This window comes from Diplotaxodon limnothrissa, linkage group LG1, assembly GCF_057381915.1.
Source record: "Diplotaxodon limnothrissa isolate DT_005_m linkage group LG1, D_limnothrissa_male_GT1.1, whole genome shotgun sequence".
Taxonomy (NCBI): Eukaryota; Metazoa; Chordata; class Actinopteri; order Cichliformes; family Cichlidae; genus Diplotaxodon; species Diplotaxodon limnothrissa.
Genome location: NC_140596.1, coordinates 34925126 through 34948042, shown reverse-complemented (window position 1 = coordinate 34948042; position 22917 = coordinate 34925126). Strand labels below are relative to the sequence as shown.

Sequence of the window (22917 nt, the reverse complement as noted above, 5' to 3'; positions counted from 1 at the left end):
GAATAGCAATTTCTTAAGGAAGTGATGCACAGTGTTTTGTGGCAGGTGCTGCAATAGATTGGAGACTTCTTTTTGCAGACCACGCACACTCTCCTGCCAATAGTGGCTCGATACCTCGAAGCCACGTTGCTCATTTTCGCAACAAAGTACGCGGGCAGATGACCTAACCCCAGAGAATACGAGGTTTTAGCAGGTGGGGTGTCGGCAGACAGAGGAGCAGATGAGCCAGGGGATGAATTAACGCAGGGCGCAGGAGGGCAGGAGGTAAACGGCGCATCGGTTGAGGAGCACTGGCCCACTTTGGATGGGGAGACAGGAGGCACTGGTGTTGGTGAAGCAGGGGAGACTTTATGTGGAGAAATAGCAGTCAGTTTAAAAGGAGAGGGAGGCAACATGTAATTGTGAGGAGGCGCGCGGTTTGGTCCAGAACCGATCTCAGCCAGTAACAAAATGAGCTGCTCCCGGAACCTTTTCTGCGTGAGCATAGGCCGGCTCTGCAGCTTGCACATTTCCTTGTGAAGGATGAAGGCATTCACTGTGGCTATGTCCACAAAGTGGTAAAACAGAGTCTTGTACCACTTGTGGGTTTTATGAAGGACGTTGTAGTAGCCGATCAGCGCATCTGACAAGTCAACACCTCCCATGTAACGATTGTAATCTTTGATGCAGCCCGGAATAGGCACGTGCTTCACAGTCCACTGTCCATCTGAGTTTTTCACTTTGCGCTTTGCTACGTCGTGGTTGTACGCTTTATGTATAGAGGAACACATCGATACCTCCCGGGTGTCAAACCACCTAACAAACAACAACTCTCCCTTTCTGATCCATTTAATTGTTCCCCTTGGTGTTTTCTCTGGCACGTTATCCCACTTGGTTTTGGGAAAACCGTTGACATTTGAACGAACTGTGCCACACGCCCAGATTTTTCTCTTGAGGAGATCAAGGAATAAAGTAGGACTAGTGTAATAGTTATCCACGTAGAGCTTGTAACCTTTACCAAGAAATGGGATGTCCAGAAGTCTCATAACAGCGTCATAGCCTGCACCCTTCCCAGTTGGTTCACTCTCTCTTCCACCATACACAAAAAAGTTAATGGTGTAGCCGCACACTGAGTCTGCCAGCACAAAAAGCTTAAAGCCCCATTTGGTTGGCTTGTTTCTGATGTACTGCTTTAACCCGATCCTCGCTTTGCTCGCCACCATCCGTTCATCTATAGAGATATGCTGGTGGGGGTGAAAGAATGTGCAGCAGGCCTCCAAAATCTGCTCATATAGTGGCTTTATCTTGCACAGTTTGTCAAACCCGGGGGTCCCCTTCTTCTGGTCATTGGCCGCTTCCACAGCAGGGTCATTCATGTGTAGACTGCGGGAAATGGCTAGGAAGCGTCTGCAAGGCATAACAGAGGCAGGAAATGGCAGGCGGAAGAGCTCAGATCCTCTCCAGAACTCCTTCAGAGTTTTCAGTGGTACAAGACCCATGTAGAGGACAAGGGAGATGAAGGAGTACATGTCTGCTGCTGTGACTGGAACCCACTTTTCTTTTTGGGTTTGGTGTTTGATTTTTCCATAGGCGTTTGTGTTTTTCACCAGGGTATCAATGACGGTGGCAGAAAAGAACAACTGGAACAGTTCAAGTGGTGTGTAATGCGCTGTTCTGCTCAGCTGCGGCCCAGCGCATCTCCCGGGTCTGAACCGTGGCTGAGGAGGCTCAATGTCTTCTTCTTCAACACTGCGCCACTTTTCTCCATCGTCTGCTTCACCCCTGTTTGCTTCCACTTGCTGACTTTCTGCTTGCTGCTTTCTTTTTGGAGTATTCTTATGTGGTGTGGAAGGTGTCTTGCGAGTCTTGGGTCCGGAGGAGGAGGAGTCTTTTTTGGGCGTAGATGCATAGCGGAGCCTCTTACGAAGGGGACTCTGCTCCCATTTGTTAGATGCAGATTTCAGCGGTGATGATACTGTTGATACAGAGGAGCATCGCCTCTTTGACGCCCTTCGCTTCTTTGGCCTTACATACAAGTCGTCATCCGAACTGGATTCGTCTTCCCTAAACATAAAGCAGATGGATAAGGGTTAGTAAAATTGGAGGTGATGCGTTTTCTCCTACTATAACTATGACTTGCAACCCTACTCTTCTAGCAAGTCAGAGAGAAACAAACAGTGAATAAAATGGTTATTATCCAGACTAAAATAATAATACTGCTATTCATTGAAGTGCTGCCACTTCAATAATTATATTATAAAAGTTGTAACAATGCAATCATAATAATCCCATTAGAACTTGTTGCCCTGACATTACTAGTGGCTTAGTATGGAAGCTCATTTTGGCCGCTGAGAAAAAAAAAAAAAGACATCCATAACTTGAAATTTCGAGTCAGATATGTCAAAATTTCAAGTTAATAAGTAAAAATTTCAAATTAGATCTGCCGGCCAGGAAGCTCTGTTAAGGCCCCAGTACACCTGCTGGTTAAAAACTGCTGGCACACAGCGAACACAAAAACTTCTTACCCAGAAGTGAAGGCATCAGCTGTCCAACAGTTCAACATAAACACACTGATTCTATACCTTTTGTACTGTTATCATTCACTAAAAGGGATTCAAGGCTGAAAAACCTGGCACCACTTTATTCATGTTTGATATATGTTGGTGGCTGACTGATGCTGTCACTACATTATTTTGAATGTGCATGTGTCTGCACCATCTGCTTCCAGTTAACAAGGAAATGATGCCCTTCACTGAGCTTCCTGACTGGTGGGGCTAACTCAAAATTTCAACATATTAATTGAAATTTCGAGGAAATAAGTCAGAATTATTAGTTTATCAAAATTTCATATTATTATTGCGTGAGAATTTCAATTTAACTTGTAAGAGGAGGAGAAGAGGAGAGCCACCTTTGCCCCCAAAGCCACTCTGCTTTTTAACTCCAGCCATAAGACCATTTCCCACACCCATAAGCATAAACTACTCTACACTCTTTTTATACTGCCGACACTTTATTCACTTACAGTTATTTATTCACTTATTCAGTCACTTTAAGTTTAAAACTGTGTATATACTGTATATTTTAAGTATTTTGTATCCCATTCTTATTGCCTGTTTGTGCCCTGTCCTTATTTTTAACGTCATGCTGCTGTGTTGTATCTTAATTGCCCCTTGGGGATAAATAAAGTCTCTCTGATTCTGATCTGATTCTAACTTGAAATTTTGATTTTTTTTTTTCTTCAGTGGCAGAAACACGCTTCCATGTGCCTTGCTAGTCAGTATTTTCATCTTACAAGCATTTTATCATCTTTACTGATTAAATATAGCCAATATATGTAAATTTGCAGCAAAAACCCCACCCCGACCTTCTCTGGTGCACTGTAAAACCTATGGCCGCCCATGCTATATGGCACGAAACGATAAACAACTGCGGTTTTATCCTCAGAGATGGCTGCTCACTGGGAGTCATACAAAGACAATCTGTTCTCATGGCAGCTATATGTGGTTAGAGTTGTATGGCGTGGCGTTGTGCACGCGCCCCGTGCCTTGGCTGCACGCGCTTATTACGGCAGCGGTGCGGCGCGAGCGGTGCATGAAAGACACCTTCATATCGAACAATGTGCAGGCACAATGGGTGATATCTACATGGCCTCTGCGTGATTGCTGCAGATTGGCCAACCGGTGTCGGCTTAAAGCAGGGACAAAAGGGCAGCCTGTACATACGAGCACAGCACTGCAGTGTACTGGTGTACCTGTTCTGCTTATCACTTTGGGATGTCCATGACCTCTACAGTGTGTGTGCCCGACGCGTCACATATAGCGTAAGCAGGGGCAATTTTTTGGACTGAAGCCAGCTCGGAGTGTTGGTACTCACTTATTTGATCCCCGGGCATGACCACTTGGAATGTAGTCCTCGTCGAGACTGCAGTCGCTATACTCGCTCTCAGAGTCCAGCTCTGAGGAGAGTGGTGCCAATTCATTGTCAGAGTCTGAAAGAAACATCGCTTTGGAGTATTCTCCCTCTGGAAGAAAGTCTGAGCGCTGTTACCTTCCCCAGAGGTTCCTTACACTCAACTGACGCCCAACTCAGCAGACACACATACACAAAAAACAAAAACAAAACACCCCGTTCTTTACCCGGGGGTCACTCTCTCAAGATGTCCCACCTACTTTTTACCATATAGTTAAAAGAAAACACAGTTCGATTGGCTCGTGTAATGACACGCTGCTGGGATTGGTTGATAAACTTAATGAACCGCAGGTCCCTGCGACTCTTACCCTTTGTTTAACAAATAAATTAATAAATGACATCATTTGAATTGGTTTATGACGAAGATAATCAGTTTATAGCGCGGCAAAGTGTGGGATCAATTCAGGAACAAACACTTGTATTCAGTTCCTGTTTGATTGAATATGTGTAGGCTAGTGTTTATTAACCCTTGTGTGGTGTTCATATTTTTGTTACTCAGCCAGTGTTCATGGGTCTGGTGGACCCGCTAGAGTTTTGGCTTTCCAAATTAACACTATCAAAATATTTTATGTTAAATTACTCAACAGATGTTTACTTCATCCCGATTACAAGCCATATGAACGGCAAACATGGTTATTTTTTCCCTTTACCCTTGTTAGATCACATTTATGAATTAATGTGCTTCTCGTTTTTTTTGTTTGTTTTTTTTATAAAATGTTATAAAAAACATAAATCAGTTATAATCAAGTGGAGTGAGTGGAGGGTGTTTAAACGAGAGAAAAGTGTGAAAATGTTCATGCCTGCCTGAGTGTATAAAGCGTGTATTGAGGGGTTTTACAGCCTTAAAGCATCTATAATAATTGTAAAAAATAAAATTGGCTACTTCGCGAATATCACCTATCACGGGTCAATTTTTGAAAGTAACTCCCGCTATAAAGGAGAGACCACTGTAAATCAAAATGTTTTGAATTAATTCTGATAAAACTTTTTGGGGGTGTACATCAGGGACATGTTAACAATCCATAACAATCTGACTTATACACACCAAGGCATTGAAGGTCATCTTAATCATCCATCCATCCATCCATTCGCTTCCGCTTATCCTTTTCAGGGTCGCAGGGGGCGCTGGAGCCTATCCCAGCTGTCATAGGGCGAGAGGCGGGGTACACCCTGGACAGGTCGCCAGTCTGTCGCAGGGCCAACACACACAGGGACAAACAACCATTCGCACTCACATTCATTCGCACATTCACACCTAGTGACAATTTGGATTATCCAATTAACCTATCCCCACAAGCTGCATGTCTTTGGACGGTGGGAGGAAGCCGTCATCTTAATCATTTATTGTTTAAACTGTGATCCTCACAAATGTGGTGGATTTAAAATATTGTCACATTTGGCCTCTTATCCCTCCTTCAAAGCCAATAGATTGATCTAAAGTTCAATAATAATGCTATATGGAGCTATTTAACACTGTCATTTTAAGATTAATCATGGGACCTTTTCCTGATATTCCCAGGTGTTGGTGTTAGGCGTATTTAGTACTGGCTATCTGAAGGTTTGATTAAACTCATCTTTTGTTGTTTTCTCTGACTAAAGAAAAGTGTCACTGATGGCATGAAAGCTGATCACAAATTGAATGCAGTGTGACTTCATGGTTGCACTGTGGCATAAATGTGGATCTAGCATCCCCGGGATCCCTCATCTCTTCAGCCACAGGATGAGAATGTTTATCAGCTTTGCACAGACATCTATAGTCTCTGCTAGTGCGCTTAAGTAGCTTTCCTGTTAATGTTATTATCATTCTAAGTGAGGAATGCTGTTGATCTCAATTAATTCGTTGACCATAAGCCACACATAGAAAATATCATCATTCAGCAGCCCACATTGCTTTAATCTTGTGTGGTACAATCATCATCTATCAGAATGTATTCCATTCTCGTGCTAGTGAGTAGTTGCTTTTTTTATTACCTTGCAAAGTGCAAAGCATGGTGGGTAAGTATCTAATATGTGAGTTTAGTAGCCTTACTATTATCTAAGACAGCAGATTTGTCAGCTGCGTGGGAAAGGCAGCTTACACTAATGTGTTTGGAAGTGCAGGGATCTCATAATCATCTCTGTTATTTGCTGTGAGTCTGACCAGCCAACTACTGAGTGACCTTCCTTCACCTTCCCCATTAAAACTCAAAGACAGTGGTGTTAGCCTCGGTGAGGAGACTGAATAAACTCCCACTCACTCTTAAAATCCAGGTTCTCTCGACAGTGTTGAAGGACTGAATGAGGAAGCCCAAGTGATGAGGTTTAGAAGGTCATTGTCAAACGGTTTGGCTGCTTCCTTTGCAAACGTTTTTCCAACAAAAGAAGCACTAAAGTATTTTTGAGCAGTTTTAGTTTTTAATATCATAGTTTGTAGAATATATGACCTGAAAGTTTCATGTTTGATAAAGGTTTTGCCACGTTTCTCATTACACGGCAAACACAAAAATGTGCAAGTGGCAAATGCTTGTAAAACAGGTCCTGAATTATTCAGTCTGTCATAGCTGTGAGTTCAGATTCTGTTCAAAGGTCCCATTTTACTCACATTTCTGCCTTCTGTGAATTTGTTTTTCATTGCCCCATGTCTCAAGATACTGTAAGTTGTGCATCGTTATTTATTTATATCAACTATGTGGAATTTCTACCATGCAGAGAGTTAGCAGGAGGCCCAGTTCTTTCCAGAAACACCTGTAGCATAAACTAATATAAACCAGTTTGAATAGAATTTGGATGGAAGTATTCATCCATTCATCCATTTACTTCTGCTTCAACGTCGTGGGTGGGTGGACTCTATCTCCGTTGCATTAGGGCAAGAGATGGAGTACATCCTGGACAGATTGTCAGTCTGTCGAATGGCTAACATAAAGAGACAGACCAACATTCACAACGATGGCCAATTTAAAATCAGCAATTAACCTAAACCTACTAAATGCATGTTTTCGGACTGTGGGAGAAGCCAAGGTACCCAGAGAGAACCGACCCAGACACAGGGAGAACATCCAAACACCCCACAGAAAGGCCCTGGTGGTGGATTCAAACCCAGGACCTTCTTGCTCAAGACAACAGTGCTAACAATTGTGCCACCGTGCTTCACTGGTTGAAATGTATAAAACGGCCCTAACACTATGTTTCTTAATTGTTTTGAAATAACCAAGCATTTAGCAAACGCAGATCCTCTTAGAATTTCTCATGGCAGTGCATTTGATTTTCACCTTTTCTTACACATTGTGGCTATGCTATAACATTGTTCTCAGAAATCCCAGCAGATGATGGTTAATCAGGCAAAATCTGCAACTGGGAGGAAGCATTATGAGAAAATGACAAAGGCTGCAATCAGGTTTGCTGTAGAGTGCTTAGAGATGGATAATTATGGAGTATATAACAAATTCTGTCATTTTCCAACAGAGAGAGAGGAATGCACAACTTCAGGACCCAGATTCAGCATTTATTGTGTTAATGTTGCATGCTTTTGAAAATGTAAAACAGTGCTCTCTGCTGCAGGATAAAACATGGATGGAGCCACAATGCGGGCCTCCAAGTGATACACATTATAGATGTCACTTCTGTGTGCTGCTCTCTAAGCCCCGCTGACAGGAGGTGGTGTTGGTGTGTGTGTCTGTCTGGGAGGAGTTAATGATGGCGATGACACATGTCACAAATCCTCTGTGGGAGTTTTAGGGGGTGTTTGAGGTGACGATACAACCTCCATCCATGTTTAATTGAGTGAAGGAGGAAAAGGGTAAAGGAGTTTTGGTTCCAACCTGGTTGAATGGGGCCTTTCTGTTTGGATATTGTGTTTTTCCCTGGGCATGCTTGGGTTCTCTCCAGGTGCACTGACTTCCTCTCACAGTCCAAAGACCTCCATGTTTGGTTAATGTGTGGGTAGGTGTGAATATGAGTGTGAACGGTTGTCTCTCTCTCTCTGTTAGCCTGTGATACACTGGTGACTTGTGCAGGGTGTACGCCACCTTTCACGTTATGTCAGCTGCGATAGGCTCCAGCCTCCCTGTGACCTTGAATTTTATTAGCAATTAAGAGGGATATTCATCTGTATGCGTGTATAAAAACATACATTTATCGTATATCGATACACATAAATAAAAATTTAAAGAAATGAAAGCTATATTGTCAGGGTAGATTACATCTGGGTCATCACAGAAAGGCCTACATTGTATTAAGACTGGGGGATAAAAAAGGGGGCTCATTTGCACTATCGCTGGTGTTGTGGTGTTGACCTTGAGAAACCCAGACTGCGGTACTTTTTTTTCTTTTTAAAGGAGTAAAAGAAAAGAAAGGGATCAGAGTAATTGTGCTGTCTTTGTACTTTTGTCAAGTCGTGTGGAACAACTAAAAGTAACGTGTGTGCAGGCTTGATAGCTGTTTCCTCAGAGGAAATGTATATTTAGGACATACTGCAATGCATATTGCATCAATTTGGAAGCCTTCCCTTGTTTTCAGCTGCTGGCAGACACAGGCTTGACTGAGTTTCATGATGATGATCCCTTCATGACAAGTCTATAAAACTTTCATGATCCACAGTGAGGTGGCGTGCCTAAGACAAAGAGATAAAGGGTTAAAAGAAATCCAGAAGGATCACAGCAGCACAGATAAGGAGTGTTCTTTACCATCCATCATCTCTTAGCGGCACTCACAAGTGGTGGGAGAAAACAACTCCTTTGACAAACCACAAGGCCGATGTTTACTGTGATTTCCATAAAAACTAAAGCAGAATGAATGATTCAGACTACTGTGACAAAGTCGGCAACATCTGCTGCACTCTGGGCTTCCAAGGATTTGTGCTCTCACTGCTGCATAGCCTTCTGCTCATCCATACACCAATCTTTATTTTATTCTACCCTATTTTCTCATTTGCTCTCCGTGCATCCCGCTCTCAACGCTTTCTGATCACACTCGTCTTGTGTAGCACACCTCGGGTTTGCTATTATATCAGCCAGCTCCATAGTCTGTGTTCAACAAGTTAGCCTCAATTTTCTTGCAGATGAAGGGTTTGTACTCTGAAGTGTTGTTTTCAGTTAGGAAAGTAGCCTCCCAGTGTGACACCCCTGTAGAGCTTCACGTCATTTCCTGCCAGAACTAATGGTATGAAATATATGTAGGCATGAACATGAAAAAGACAGCTTTCAGCTTAGAAAAATGAAGCCAGTGCAGAAGTGCCTTGAACTTGCATTCTTTCTTGAGGCCGCCAAATGGCAATAGCTTTAGATACAAAAAGGTTTCCATTCCAATAAAAGTTTATGAGAAAGTTGCTTTCTGTTTTGACCTCTGTAAAAACTTTCCTGGTGTTTTTATGGGCTTAAGGAGGCTTATCTGTGGTTGGATTGTTGTTGTCAGCCAATAAGCAAGCAGTTTTTCAGACACCACTTGACAGCAATGGGGAAATTGCTATTCTCAGTGCTTTAAAACAGTACTTCAGAAATGGGTGCCCCTCCCTGAGCCTGGTTCTGCCTGAAAATTCTTCCGGTTAGGAGGGAGTTTTTCTTTCCCACTGTCTCCAAGTATTTGCTCAGAGAGGCTAGTCTGCTTGTTGGGGTTTTCTCTGCATTATTGTAGGAAATTTACCTTATAATATAAAGTACTGTGAGGTGATTTAGAATCCATTGGGCACTAAATGAACAAAATTGAATTGAACTCACAATTTTATCTTTTAAAATAACTAAAGATGGATGGATGATCACATTTCACCTTTAGTCATAAGTAAACAAAAACTGATTTACGTTTAGTCTTTAGGGTTTTATCAGAAAAATCATATTAAACCAATATTTTGTGGAGAGGCATCCAGTTTCTGACCTTACTTGATCTGTGGGTTGTTATCAGCATGTAGTGAATTTCCTCCTGCTTCCCTGGCAAGATCAACCAGTATTTGATTCACCATGAATAGAGCAATTTGGAAAAATGTCACATTGCAGTTTGACAGAAAGCACGATAGAAGATAAAAGCACTTCCAAAGGTAACAGCCATGGACCTCATTAAATGTTCAAGCTGGCCACTTCTCTTATCAGTTTTCTCCCTTGGAGCGAAACCCTAAGGCTCAAATGGCAATTCAGTTCATGCTTTAAGCTGACTGTGTGCGCAACAACCAGATCTGAAGTGGTGCACTTTTACCCTTTCTTCTTAAACCTGCCTGTTCTGTTTGAACAAACATACACTCAACAAAAATATAAACGCAACACCTTTGTTACTGCTCCCATTCCCCATGGGATGGACGTAGAGACCTAAAATTCATTCCAGATACACAATATAACCATCCCTCCCAAACAGTGGTCACAAATCAGTCCAAATGTGTGGTAGTGGGAACATCTGCCATATTGAGATAATCCATCCCACCTCACAGGTGTGCCACATCAGGATGCTGATCTGACATCATGAGTAGTGCACAGATGTACCTCAGACTGCCCACAACAAAAGGCCACCCTGGAATGTGCAGTTTTTTTGCGCTATTGGGGGTCTGGGGACCCAGAACCGGTCAGTATCTGGTGTGACCACCATGTAAGGTGTGTAAAGTAAAGTGTAAAGTGTGTGTGTTAGTCCCCATAGGGAAATAGTTCCTCTGCATTTAACCCATTCACCCAGTGAAGCAGTGGGCAGCCACCAGTGCAGCGCCCGGGGAGCAGTGTGTAGGGACGGTACCTTGCTCAGGGGTACCTCAGGGTAGCCGTTCAGTGGAGTCGAACCTCCGACCTTCCGATCATGGGGCCACCACTCTACCTAATGAGCTATCCCTGCCCCCTATTTGCCTCATGCAGTGCAACACATCGTCGCATGGAGTCTATCAGATTGTCAATTGTGGCCTGTGGAATGTTGGTCCACTCCACTTCAATGGCTGTGCGAAGTTGTTGGATATTCGTGGGAACTGGTACACGCTGTCGTATACGCCGGTCAAGCACATCCCGAACATGCTCAATGGGTGACATGTCCGGTGAGTATGCTGGCCATGCAAGAACTGGGACATTCTCAGCTGCCATCTGCCCTGAACAATGTGAACCATGATTCATCCGTGAAGCGCACACCTCTCCAACGTGCCAGACGCCATCGAATGTGAGCATTTGCCCACACAAGTCTGTTACGGCGACGAGCTGGAGTCAGGTCAAGACCCCGATGAGGACGACAGGCATGCAGTTGAGCGTCCCTGAGACGGTTTCTGACAGTTTGTGCAGAAATTGTTTGGTTGTGCAAACCAATTGTTCCAGCAGCTGTCTGGGTGGCTGGTCTCAGACGATCTTGGAGGTGAACCTGCTGGATGTGGAGGTCCTGGGCTGGTGTGGTTACACGAGGTCTGCGGTTGTGAGGCTGGTTGGATGTGCTGCCATATTCTCTGAAACGCCTGTGGAGACGGCTTATGGTTGAGAAATGAACATTCAATGCACGGGCGACAGATCTGGTTGACATTCCTGCTGTCAGCATGCCAATTGCACGCTCCCTCATTGCTTGTGGCATCTGTGGCATTTTGCTGTGAGACAAAACTGCACATTCCAGGGTGGCCTTTTGTTGTGGGCAGTCTGAGGTACACCTGTGCACTACTCATGATGTCAGATCAGCATCCTGATGTGGCACACCTGTGAGGTGGGATGGATTATCTCAATATAGCAGATGTGCCCACTACCACACATTTGGACTGATTTGTGACCACTGTTTGGGAGGGATGGTTATATTGTGTATCTGGAATGAATTTTAGGTCTCTACGTCCATCCCATGGGGAATGGGAGCAGTAACAAAGGTGTTGCGTTTATATTTTTGTTGAGTGTATATCTATGAAGAGAACCAAATGAAGGTCATTAGGATTGATAATGTAAACCTTGGATGTAAGCACAACATCAGTTCTAATTACACTCTGTTTTATATTTAGCTGTTTCTTTACAAGTTCACAGTTTAATTATCACACGATGTATCTTAATCCTTTAAAAGCTAAAAGATACAAAAAAAGTTAGGTACACTTTAGAGTACTTAGAGTACTGTCTGTGTGGTCAACATGAATTAGTTAACAGAAGTGCTGCCGTCCCATATGTTTGCATTTTAGAAAAGCCTGGATATTGAAAAAAGATGCACCATTTTGTTGTTTCGTTTTTTTCATTCATGCCAGATATGAACAAATATGAATAAATTATAGCACTTGTTATTTATCCAGTGGTTATGCAATACATTGCATGTTTGCCTGTTCAGCGCATATTCCTTATTCTATGTAGTGAATGTGTGAATGCATCATGTCAAGATGTTATTGCCTAATTGTCTGTGAATATCATTTTCTATAGGAATGACTTAAAGTTCATTGAACAAGGATTTTGTTCACTGTAAGACTGCTCAATGAATGCTCCATTTACAGCCATATTTTTAGCCCCAGGGCATCATTAGTGCATTGTGGAAAAATGCAGCAATCACACATGGTATGGAGATGGTTATCCCAGTGAGACGGTTCACAAGTTGTTTGCTCAATTCTATAAAATCAGCTTTGTTGGATTTTATTCTTTCTTCTTTTTCTTCTCGAGGAATAGGCGGACTGGCTTAAAACGTCATTGAAATTGTAAACTGGAGAAGTTTAAGACATCTTGAACCAGTTACTTTTACCCATGACCAGGGTGGCTGTGGCTCAACACTTAGAGCCAGTTGCCTGGTAAGTTGGTTTGCGGATAAAAACCACAAACCACCAACTTAAATGGAGCACTAAACATTAAATTGCTCTTAGTGTGAATGCTTTTTTTTCTTTTTTCTTTTTTTTAAATACAAAAAAGTGCTTGGATGAATGACACTTGTAGTAATACTTTCAGTGCTCAAGCAAAGTAGAAAAGCACCATTCAAAACTCCCTCAATGACGTTTATATTCCAAAAGATACAAAAACACTGGAATGAATCTTTGCTTATGGAGTTATATGGATTATTTTTAAAGCACTAGCTCTGTTGGTCTTACAGAGAAAATCAAAATGTGATATATACACTTGGCCTCATATTTTTATCTTCTCTTGCTGAGTCTTACATTTGCAAATCAAGACATGCATCTTGAGCTTTTTTGACAGCAACCAAAAAAGGAAAAGTATTTGCATTTTTTTTTTTTAAACAGCCACCGTTTGTGCTGCGATGAGACGTGGATTCACTACATAATGAGAAAGCTGTTTCAGTTCAACTTTAACTGCTGTTATCACAGGGTACATGTTCTGCACATGGTTATTTCTATACACGGCTCATGTCACTAATATCATGTCACTGTCAGAGGTAGGACAGGACAGGATCAGTAAATGTCTCAAGCGAAAAGCTTTTATACCTTTTTAACATTTCCTGAAATGTTTATCATTGTAAATACTTTTTACACACATTCAAGTATGTGATACGTTCAAGTTGCCTGATTCGCGAGAGAGACACGTGCTTCAAATGACTACAGGTGTGGATCACAGACAAAATAGACGAGATGGGATCACAGCCTCAACACTTGTCAACATGTTAATATTCCACCTATGTACTTCTTGCATTTTCAGATGTGGTCTTCATTGTCTTCATTGCCTTGAACACACGATATAGCCTGTGTTATAAGTTAATCAGAAATGTATGCATAATGCTATAGTTCAATTGGATTAGTCCAAATTAAATCAGCGCTAAAGCAATCGTATGAAAATTGCAGCCTGCGATCCTTTTTCAGAGCATAAACCGAGTGCCATTGTTTGAAGAAACAGATGGGTCCCCTTTGATTTGACCTCTCCAAGCCACAGAAGGAAATAGCATGTAATGTTCGTGCACTGCTGCACACACTCTGCTGTCCTGGAGAGTATCTGAGGCAATTGCTCCGTTCGGCCCTAATTATCCAACAATGCTAAATGGATTTGTCAGTCTCTATAGCACCTAACAATCAGCCAGTGTAGAAATGTACATTTAGAGTAATGTGAGAGGCACATTACTGTGTATAATTCACATTGCCCCAGGCATGTGAGCCACACTGAAATGGCCCTTTATATCCGACAAAATGGCAAACAGCTTTGCTGCTGTTCCTACTGTATGTCGCTGTTTCGGTAATGCATTTGTAATTCTCCTTCGCTGCCTTTGTCTTCATTTTAAAGACATAATTGTAAGTAGTCTGTCCTTGTTATTTATTCATCACATATTCCTGTGTTTCCACATGCTTGTTTGGATTCTTGCTCTTCGCACCGCTCCGTCGTTCTCATAAAGGATTTTTTTGTGTTGTTGTTTTTTTCCCAACCATGTTACCTCTGTTGTTGTTTTCATTTCTCAGACATGTCGACACACTTTCTGATTAGATGGCAATCACAATATGAAGCACTGTCACTTGACAGCAGAAAGGAAGCTGTGATTCTTTTAATCAAGCAGAAGGCTTGAGAAAGCAGGGTGGTGGATACAGGCGGTGGTGTGTGTTTGAAATGCGTTCCTCTTTGATCCCGTTATGTTCCGGTGCTCTGACTCACTTGGAGGTCGACGGGGGACAGATGACAGTTTCATGACCCAGTAAAGACTCGTGGTATCATCGTGTGGGTAGAATATAGATGGGAGGGAGCAGTCAGTGTTTGGCAGTGGTGGGACAGATAATGTCATTATTTTAAATAGCAACCTACTTAACCCTCCTGCCATCCTTTAAAAAACTCACACCCATCACCCTAGGGACCATTCTCAGCCATAAAAAGACCATATATCCATATTTTATTCCACTTTAAATTAGCCAACCTTGTAAAACTACTTCTCCCTGAAATATTCATGTAAAGTTTTAATTATATTTTCGTTGTTTTAACCCTTCAAATCCCAGTGTTATTACATGAGCGCCCTGTGTTATAAGCCCCAAAAACCAAAAAACGAAACTAAATATTTCCACAAAAAACCAGTTGAAGTAATATGTGATTGTCATTATAAGTAGGCCTTTAGATGGACCAAAGATTGGCACCAACATACATTTTGACCTGCCATTATTTTTTTTGCATTTTTTTTGCAATTTAAAAATTAAAACTTCAAGGCCCTGAGTCTTCATTGACATCCAAGAAAAGAAGAAAAAATAAAATCATATGATGATAATTTGGGGTTGAAAAATAGCGTTTATAATGGAAGTCAATGGGCAGAAAATGGTCCCCAGGGTGATGGGTGTGGGGATTTCTGCTGCTCAGCCATTTTAGGCTGATTTAAGGAATTCACACTGGAATATTAACATTGACAGGTAAAAACTATCCTGTGGCAAGTTTGGTTATATTTCACTGAACACAGTGGAAATGGCAGCCATTTAACACATAGCAGTGGCACAAAAAGGTCCCAAGAAGGCAGGAAGGTTAAAATTGCGATGGTAACATTGCATCTTGTGGCTGGAAAGATTCTACTCTTTAGTTTTATTTCCAATGAAATATGGCCAAAACAGTTTTGTCCACATTGGTTTAGTAGATATTTAAGAACCATCCTGTCTACGAATGATTACATTCTGTTTATTATATTACACAGAATATGAGTTTTAACTTCTTTTTTTTTTGCATTAATCATACTTAGAGTGCACTCTGTCCTGCTGTAACCCTTCACCTAATCTGATTCTGTCAGCATGCATATGACATCTGAGATTTGAACAGATGAGATTTGAGTGCATCAATAGCGTGCTCGCTCTTTTCAGGGTTTTCATCTAGTTCTATTAAGTTTGGGAATTCTCTCGCAGAGGGGAGAAGGAGAGTGAACCTGATTGATTTGCAGGTTTCTTTGGCGGCTGGTGAGAGACGAAGAAAGGCTTCTAAGTGCAAGGGATTGACAGAAGCAAGAGTCATGGGCTTTGAAAGTAGCAGCTTGCATTAAATTCAGTCAACGGGAGGCTGTTGCGAGGGGTGTTATCTGGAAACAATGAAGCTAGTTTAAATGAAGCTCTAGCCTGAGCGGGGGAACCTCCTGTGATCAATAATGTGCCCGGTTGGTCCGGACACATCATGCCTTTCTCTTTAAATCTGGCAGACGAGAGATTTACACAGAAAGGAGCCATATCCCCTCACTGCTGGTCGGTGATTGATCCTGAGATGTAGCATCAAAGTCTGAAAGGCCATTCTATTATGGTAAACACACGCGCCTAGATTGTAGAGGCCTAACCCAGTTTAGGAAAAGACACGAGAGAAACCAGGATTAGTGCTCAGGAGGAGTCATAGTTATATTACATTTATCTATGGCAAACCAAAAAAAGCCATAACAATTGGCTGCAAACAGAGTGAGCTGTGATGGTTTTAAATTAAGTTTAGACTTCCTCTGTACATTCTGCTGAGGCTTCCAGGATGTTTGCGGCTGGGGCAAAAGATGTGCACATGCACACAAGCTTGAGATCACACATTTGTCTCATAACGCCTTTACAAAGGTTATGTAACCACTCTTCCAGCAGTGGCAAGTTTACATATATTAGGCAAGTACAACTGCCCACACAGTGAAATTTTAGATTGGATTTATGGAAAGTTCATCTGTCCCTCCAGCATCCTTTCCATCTCTGCCGGTCTGACAGCCTGGATCAGCGGGTAGCTTGTCTCTCACATCTTGCTGCTATTCCCTAGATATTTTTTCTCTCCCTCACTTACTCTCTGGTGTGGTAGACTAACACGCAAATATTAAGCAGTTATCAAAGAGTAAATGCTGTAGCCTGTTAGCCTGATAATCTTAATGTTTAGCATTTTCCACAGCATGTTCCTGCACACAGTTTATAAAAAATTCCTTACCCTGGCTTGTTTCTGTACACTGAAACACTATAGGGCTTTGACATTTGAAACAGATAAAGGAAGTGTTGAGTTTGTATGAACAGTGGCAATGCACTAATGAAATAACAGGGTGGGAGTAGATCACTGTTGGAAGACAAACCTTTGCTTGAATCAAGGATAGACATGAAGGATGTCTGCATTGCTGCATTCATCTTTCCCTGGACTCTTACTAGTCTGCCATTTCATGCGCCCCAAAAATTTCTCCACAGCATAATGCTGTCACCACCATGCTTCACTATAGGGATGGTATTGACCAGTTGATGAGCAGCACCGGGTTTCTTCCTGAAATGATATTTGGCATTCAGGCCAAAGAATTCATTCATTAGACCAGAGAATTTTGTTTCTCATGGTCTGAGAGTCCTTCAGGTGCCTTTTGACGAACTTCGGATTGGCTGTCACATGCTTTTTACTTAGGAGTGGATTCTATCTGGCCACTCTACCGTACCCAATTGGTGGAGTGCTGCAGAAATGGTTGTTCTTCTGGAAGGTTATCCTCTCTTTACAGAGCAACACTGGTGTCATTGTGACCATGTGGTTCCTTGTCATGTGCCTGATTAAGGCCCTTCTACCCCAATTGTTTGGGGTAGAAGGGCTTTAGTCGGCTCTAGGGAGAGTCCTTCTGGTTCCTAAGTTCTTCCATTTATGGATGATGGAGGCCGCTGTGCTCACTGGGACCTTCCCAAATCCATGCCTCGATACAATCTTGTCTCGGAGGACAGACAGTTCCTTGGATTTTATGGCTTGGTGTGTACACTGATATGCACTGTCAACTGTAGGGCTATATATAAACAAATGTTTGCCTTTCCAAGTCATGCCCAGTCAACTGAATTCACTATAGCTGGACTCTAGTCACATGCAGAACCATCTGACCGGTGATCAGTAGAAACAGGATGCACCTGAGCTCAATTTTGTTTCCCATGGCAAAGGCTGTGTATATGTTTAATTTTTTGTCATTATTCATATTATTTCTCATATATTATGTAATTATGGGGTATTGTATATAGGATTTTTAGTTGACAAATTAATTCAAACCCATTACGGAATAAGGCTGTGATGATTTCTGTGATGATCAGTTGCCCAGTTTTGTTTGACTAACCCAAGTGATCACAGCTACAGTACAAAAAAGGGAAAAGAAAGCTGTAGCTCTGTCCTGAACCACTTGTTTTCTTTTACTAAACACACTGAGAAACAGAAAAAGAAAGAAAGGAAAGGGAGGGGGAGTGGGTCCCTCAAGAGTTTTACTCTTATCCTCTGATGCTTCACCCTTATTACCTCCTTTCTTCCACCTCCCACAACCAGAGGCTGAAACCGTTGTTTTGCTCCAGGTTTTTGTTGTACAACACTCGAGGGTGAAGTGTTCATATCCGAGCAGTCTTGTGTATTCTCATAATATCTGACCTGGGGCTTTCTTTGTGGGAGACCATGTTACAACTCATAGGGAAAAAAAGAATTTAGCTGTGTTACTTTTTCATGCCAGGAGGTAAAAAGATTTAGCTGTGGAGCTCTACTGCTACTTTCAGGTTTTATTATTTTCTTATTGTCTACAGCTCATATCCTCCTGCAGTGTAGAGCGTGGTCACTTATACACACTAATATATGCGGACTAACACAAAGCCAGGCGTTGAAATTTCTTATTTCTATTTGTGAGCCCGTGCTGCTGTCAAGGCACAGACACTTTCCCTCTACCAGCTGCTTTCCTGAATCCACCGCTTACATCGCTCACTGTGCTATGCTACATACACACATAATTGCACACACAGTAAACACTGATAAATGCAGTCTTCCTTGGGTGTACCGTGATATTTGCTTTTGCAGCAGGAGCTGCAGCACATCTGAAAGCCTTCTCACCAGTCCTGCCTCCTCCACTGCTCCTGTGCTCCTCAGTGGCTATATGAGATATTTATAAGCGTTTTGATAGTTGTCTTCCACTCTCTGTCATCCGAGGTGAATGCTGTCATGTTGGATTACTCTATAAACTATGCTGCTGTTCTCCTACTATTCACTGAAGGTACCAGCACACTGGAACATTTCTGTTTAGACCCACATAGGGTTTGTTTTGAATTATTAATTGTATTCATGTCATTAACCAGCTCACATAGCTTCCCTAGAACAGGACCCCTAGCTTGACTTGGAATGGAAACAGCAAGGCACTGATTAGATTCTCAGCATACGAAGCTCCAACCTTCTGCCGTATTTTTATGGCACCTTTCAAAACACAGCCTAACACAACGTCATTGTGTCTGCCCTTGTCCTTCTCCTTTTTTTTGTCTGAAAGAACATTATTCAGAATATGTAATATATGCAGGCCCATTCATCAAGCTCAGAGATTTACATAAGGGTCTTAATTCATCCTCTCAAAGATCAGCTTCAGACATCTTATCTGCAGCCTTATATAGCATCCCCGCTTACAATGCTGCATAGCTGTATCCATAGCAACCTGAGTTGCAACAGTATCCAAGTTTACATTGTTGCTGTGTTTCAGTGTCTGTTAACACTTACATTTTTAGTAATTTGGTGCTTGCCTTTGTGCAAACTTTAGCATCTGTGGTCAAACTGATCTGGAACCACAGTTTATGAAGTAGAGGCAGACATTACAATAAGATTGCAAAGGTCTGTGGAGACCAACTACTACACACTTTGCCAGTGAAATACACTTTCATTTTTTGATGGTTGAAAATTAGCAGATGCTGACCCTCTAAGGAAAAAACACTAGATGAGGCAGGAGGTTAATTAACCCTGCAATTTTCCAAGAAATTGTTGGCTGGAAATTGAATGAGTGGTTAAGGCAAAATATACAGTAAAGTGGTAAAACTGCTAGAGAAAGGGAAGAACATTTAAAAACAACTGTTTCTTTCAGATGGTTTTGTACTTTTTTCACCTCTAGCTCACATTTATGGTCCTAGTTTCAGTTGTAAAAAGTAAACACATTTTCATATTTTCAGTGACTTGTTTAGATAGTAAGTATCCACACGCTTTTTGATGTAGTTCTTGACTGCCATTACCATCACACTGAGACTGGAAGAGAGCAAATTTAGTCTGAAGTTTTGGCATGCCATACCATGCCAAAAACCTGGCTGATTTCAGCTCATCATTCAGTTCAATATCCCCCATGAAACTGATTGGCAAACATAGCACTCTGGGCTTGAGTACTACACTCTGCATTTGGAAATTGGGCTTTGTCACACACATACCCTTTCAGTTCAGATTGGCAGTCACATCTCCTCCACTCTAGTGCTCAGCACTTGAGTTCCCCAGGGTTGTGTGCTCAGCCCCCTCCTTTTCACCCTGTACATCAATGACTGCATTGTCATATGCAGAGGAGACTCTATTGTGAGTTTTGCAGATGACTCCGCTGTCACTGGCAGGGTTATGATGATGGGCGCTCATAATGAACAACTAGGTCAACCTGCTGCTAAACATCGAAAAAAACTAAGAAGTTGGTGAAAAAACTGTGTGTGTTTACATAAGTTGACCTAAGGTGGAGAAGGTTTAAGGTTTCTGTTAATAATTTTGATGGAGAACCAGTCATGGTCATCATATCTCCCCACCACGGCAAAGAAAGCTGAGAAAAGGAAACTTAGGACGTATCGTCTTACAAGCCCAAAGGACAGCAAATTATAAAACCAACCCCGGCCTCAGCCTCTTCTCCCTAATGACATCTCAAAAGCAATGTATCCCCTTCCATATCACCAGATTTGAAAGTAGTTTCCTCCATTAGGAGATTACTGACTTCAACGCCCTCACTTCATCACAAATAATAGCTTTATTTTTAATTAGTTATTTAATAACTGATTTTTTTCTTGGTTTTTTGTCAGTATCCTAGATGGACTACATGTGATCTTTCACTATACAGCATTGGATTGAAAGGAATATTCACTCTTGCAAAACTTAAGTTTGAAGTTCTTAATGGGAACAGGTGATTGTGCAGTCCATTAATGCAGCCGCTCACATACAAACCCAGCCACGTGTATTAAGCTTGCTGTTATTATCCCCTGTTCTGTCTCTCACACACACACACACACACACACACACACACACACACACTTCTGCATATACACCCCGTTGGAGCACATACAAAATGGGTTTTGCCCGTGACAATAAGAGATGAATGGAGAAGTGCTCAAAGTAAATGAGGTGATTTCCATGATGAAATAGAGCGATAAAAAGACAGAGGACAGATCACTGTTCCTCTCCCCATCTCTTCTCCGCTTTGTTGGCCACCCATTCATCATGACATCACAGTGATGGAGACCACACACACACACATGGAGTGTGAATGGACTGCTGAACTGAAATCATCCAGGGAAAAGCAGGTTGAGGTTTAATGCTGAAATCTGCCTGATACTGAATCCCACCCTCGGATGACCTTGAAGTGGAGAAGGTGATGTCTCTGTCGAGTGTTCAGCAACAACTCTTTGTACCAAGTATGGATAAGAGTGGGCTCTGAGCTCCTCGGGATTGAAATAAGTCTGCCAGGAATTATTTCTTGGACAAGGGCAGGTGCAAGGGCAATGGCAGGAGCACTAATGTGAATTTACAGTACCCATATAAAAGTATTTTGCCCTTCTGTGTGAAAGGCAGAAGACCTTTCTGTGAGTGGGTTGATCACTATGAACAACACTTAGGTTATCTTTATGACTGCTGGCCATAAATACTGCCTCACAAAAATTGTACCAGATTGTTAAAAAACCACTGCAGCCGATAGAGCTCAGAAGATGACTCGCTGTTTTCTTGTTTAGTTTTGCTTTCACCGTTGAGCCATACAACTATCACACCAAATCTGTCATCTGTAAACGAATTATGTATTTTTTCAAATGCAAAGATTTGCTTATTTTTATTTTATAAATAATATTCCCTTCTGATGGTGGTGACGTTTAATCTTTTAACTGTCTTCATGTCTTCATAAGACTCAAATTTGCTGCTCTTATTTAAATGCTCATATCACCCATTAGTTAATTGAATAACTGTCAGAAAAATCATCCATTTGAATAAAATGGATTGATAATTTGGTTTAACCATCAGGGATGACTCAATCATTCTGGCTCCCTGCTTGATTTGCTTTTTTAAATTTTATATTATGTTTTTGTTTGTTTGCTTTATGCCATTGGGAATGGAACCACTTTGTGCCACTGATCAGACAAAAGAAGCTATTTCAAAACACAGTCTTGCAGTCTGTGGACTCATGGTGCAGATCAATTCAATAAGTTATTCAGTTGATTGAAAAAAATGATACTGATAGCTAAAGTTACAACAAAATTATTAAAATGATTAAAACTGATGAAAACCTTACTTTTATTGTCTCCAGGAGGTTACCCATATTGATTCAGATTAGCTTCCATCCTGTGTTCTTGAATAAATGCAGTGCTAATTCGTGGTAAGTGTACATTAGGTAAATAAAGTCTTGCCTATGATAACATGTGTAGGCTCATTTTCTGTTGTGAACCTCAAAAAAGGATTCTTTGTCCTAATAAATATGAACCAATCACTTTGAGTAAAGCAACTAACATATAGAAAATCAAAGTGTATTTATTCAGATAATTGATCATTAAGGAAGACATGGTTGGTATGAATTGAATGTATACAAATAAAGCACATTTCATTTGACAAGATTCCTGGAAATGTAACATTTCAGTGTAAAATTTCATTGGATTACATGTAATCATTTTAATTAAAATCAACATTTTGGGCAGAAATATTTTTTGAGTCTATGCGTCCTGGTCAGGCCGTCATAAAAGATGACTGCCTATGCATGCAGCTTCTATTAGGGGGTACCATGTTGCTCCAAACTGAGATTCACTCACCTGCAGTAGCAACAGGGTTATTAGAATAATATTGCCATTATCATTAGTGTTCTGTTTTATGTATCTAAAACTTGGATTCTAGATTTCGGTGACTAGAGCTCTTTGCTGGATAAGTTTCCAGTCTTGTTTTGTTTTGTTAGAGCATAAATCAGAGGTTAATTGTGTATCCACGCCACTGGACCCCCTCTACCCCCACCGCAGTCAGCTTGAAAAGGTCCTTATTACTACTGTTGAATAGAAGAGGCCACTGCATCCTTTTGTCAGTGAAGGCAGCTGTTTACCCCTGTTGCCAGGAAACAATTTTGGCACCCAGATTAATGCATTCAGGAAAAAGACAGAACAATGTACGACCAGGCTGCTCCACATGATTACAACTGAAGGGAGCACAGCCTCCCATGTGAGCCACAAATAACTCAAACATCAGA

At 41.7% G+C, this 22917-nt stretch overlaps 1 protein-coding gene and 1 pseudogene across 1 annotated transcript in view; one reads left to right on the top strand and one right to left on the bottom strand.

The window, feature by feature from the left end:
• Positions 1-22917, top strand: part of LOC146640102 (protein kinase C-binding protein NELL1-like) — a 313384-nt gene that overhangs the window by 167557 nt on the left and 122910 nt on the right. The gene's annotated exons all lie outside the window — the stretch shown is intronic.
• On the bottom strand, positions 16803-17504 carry LOC146640103 (uncharacterized; annotated as a pseudogene).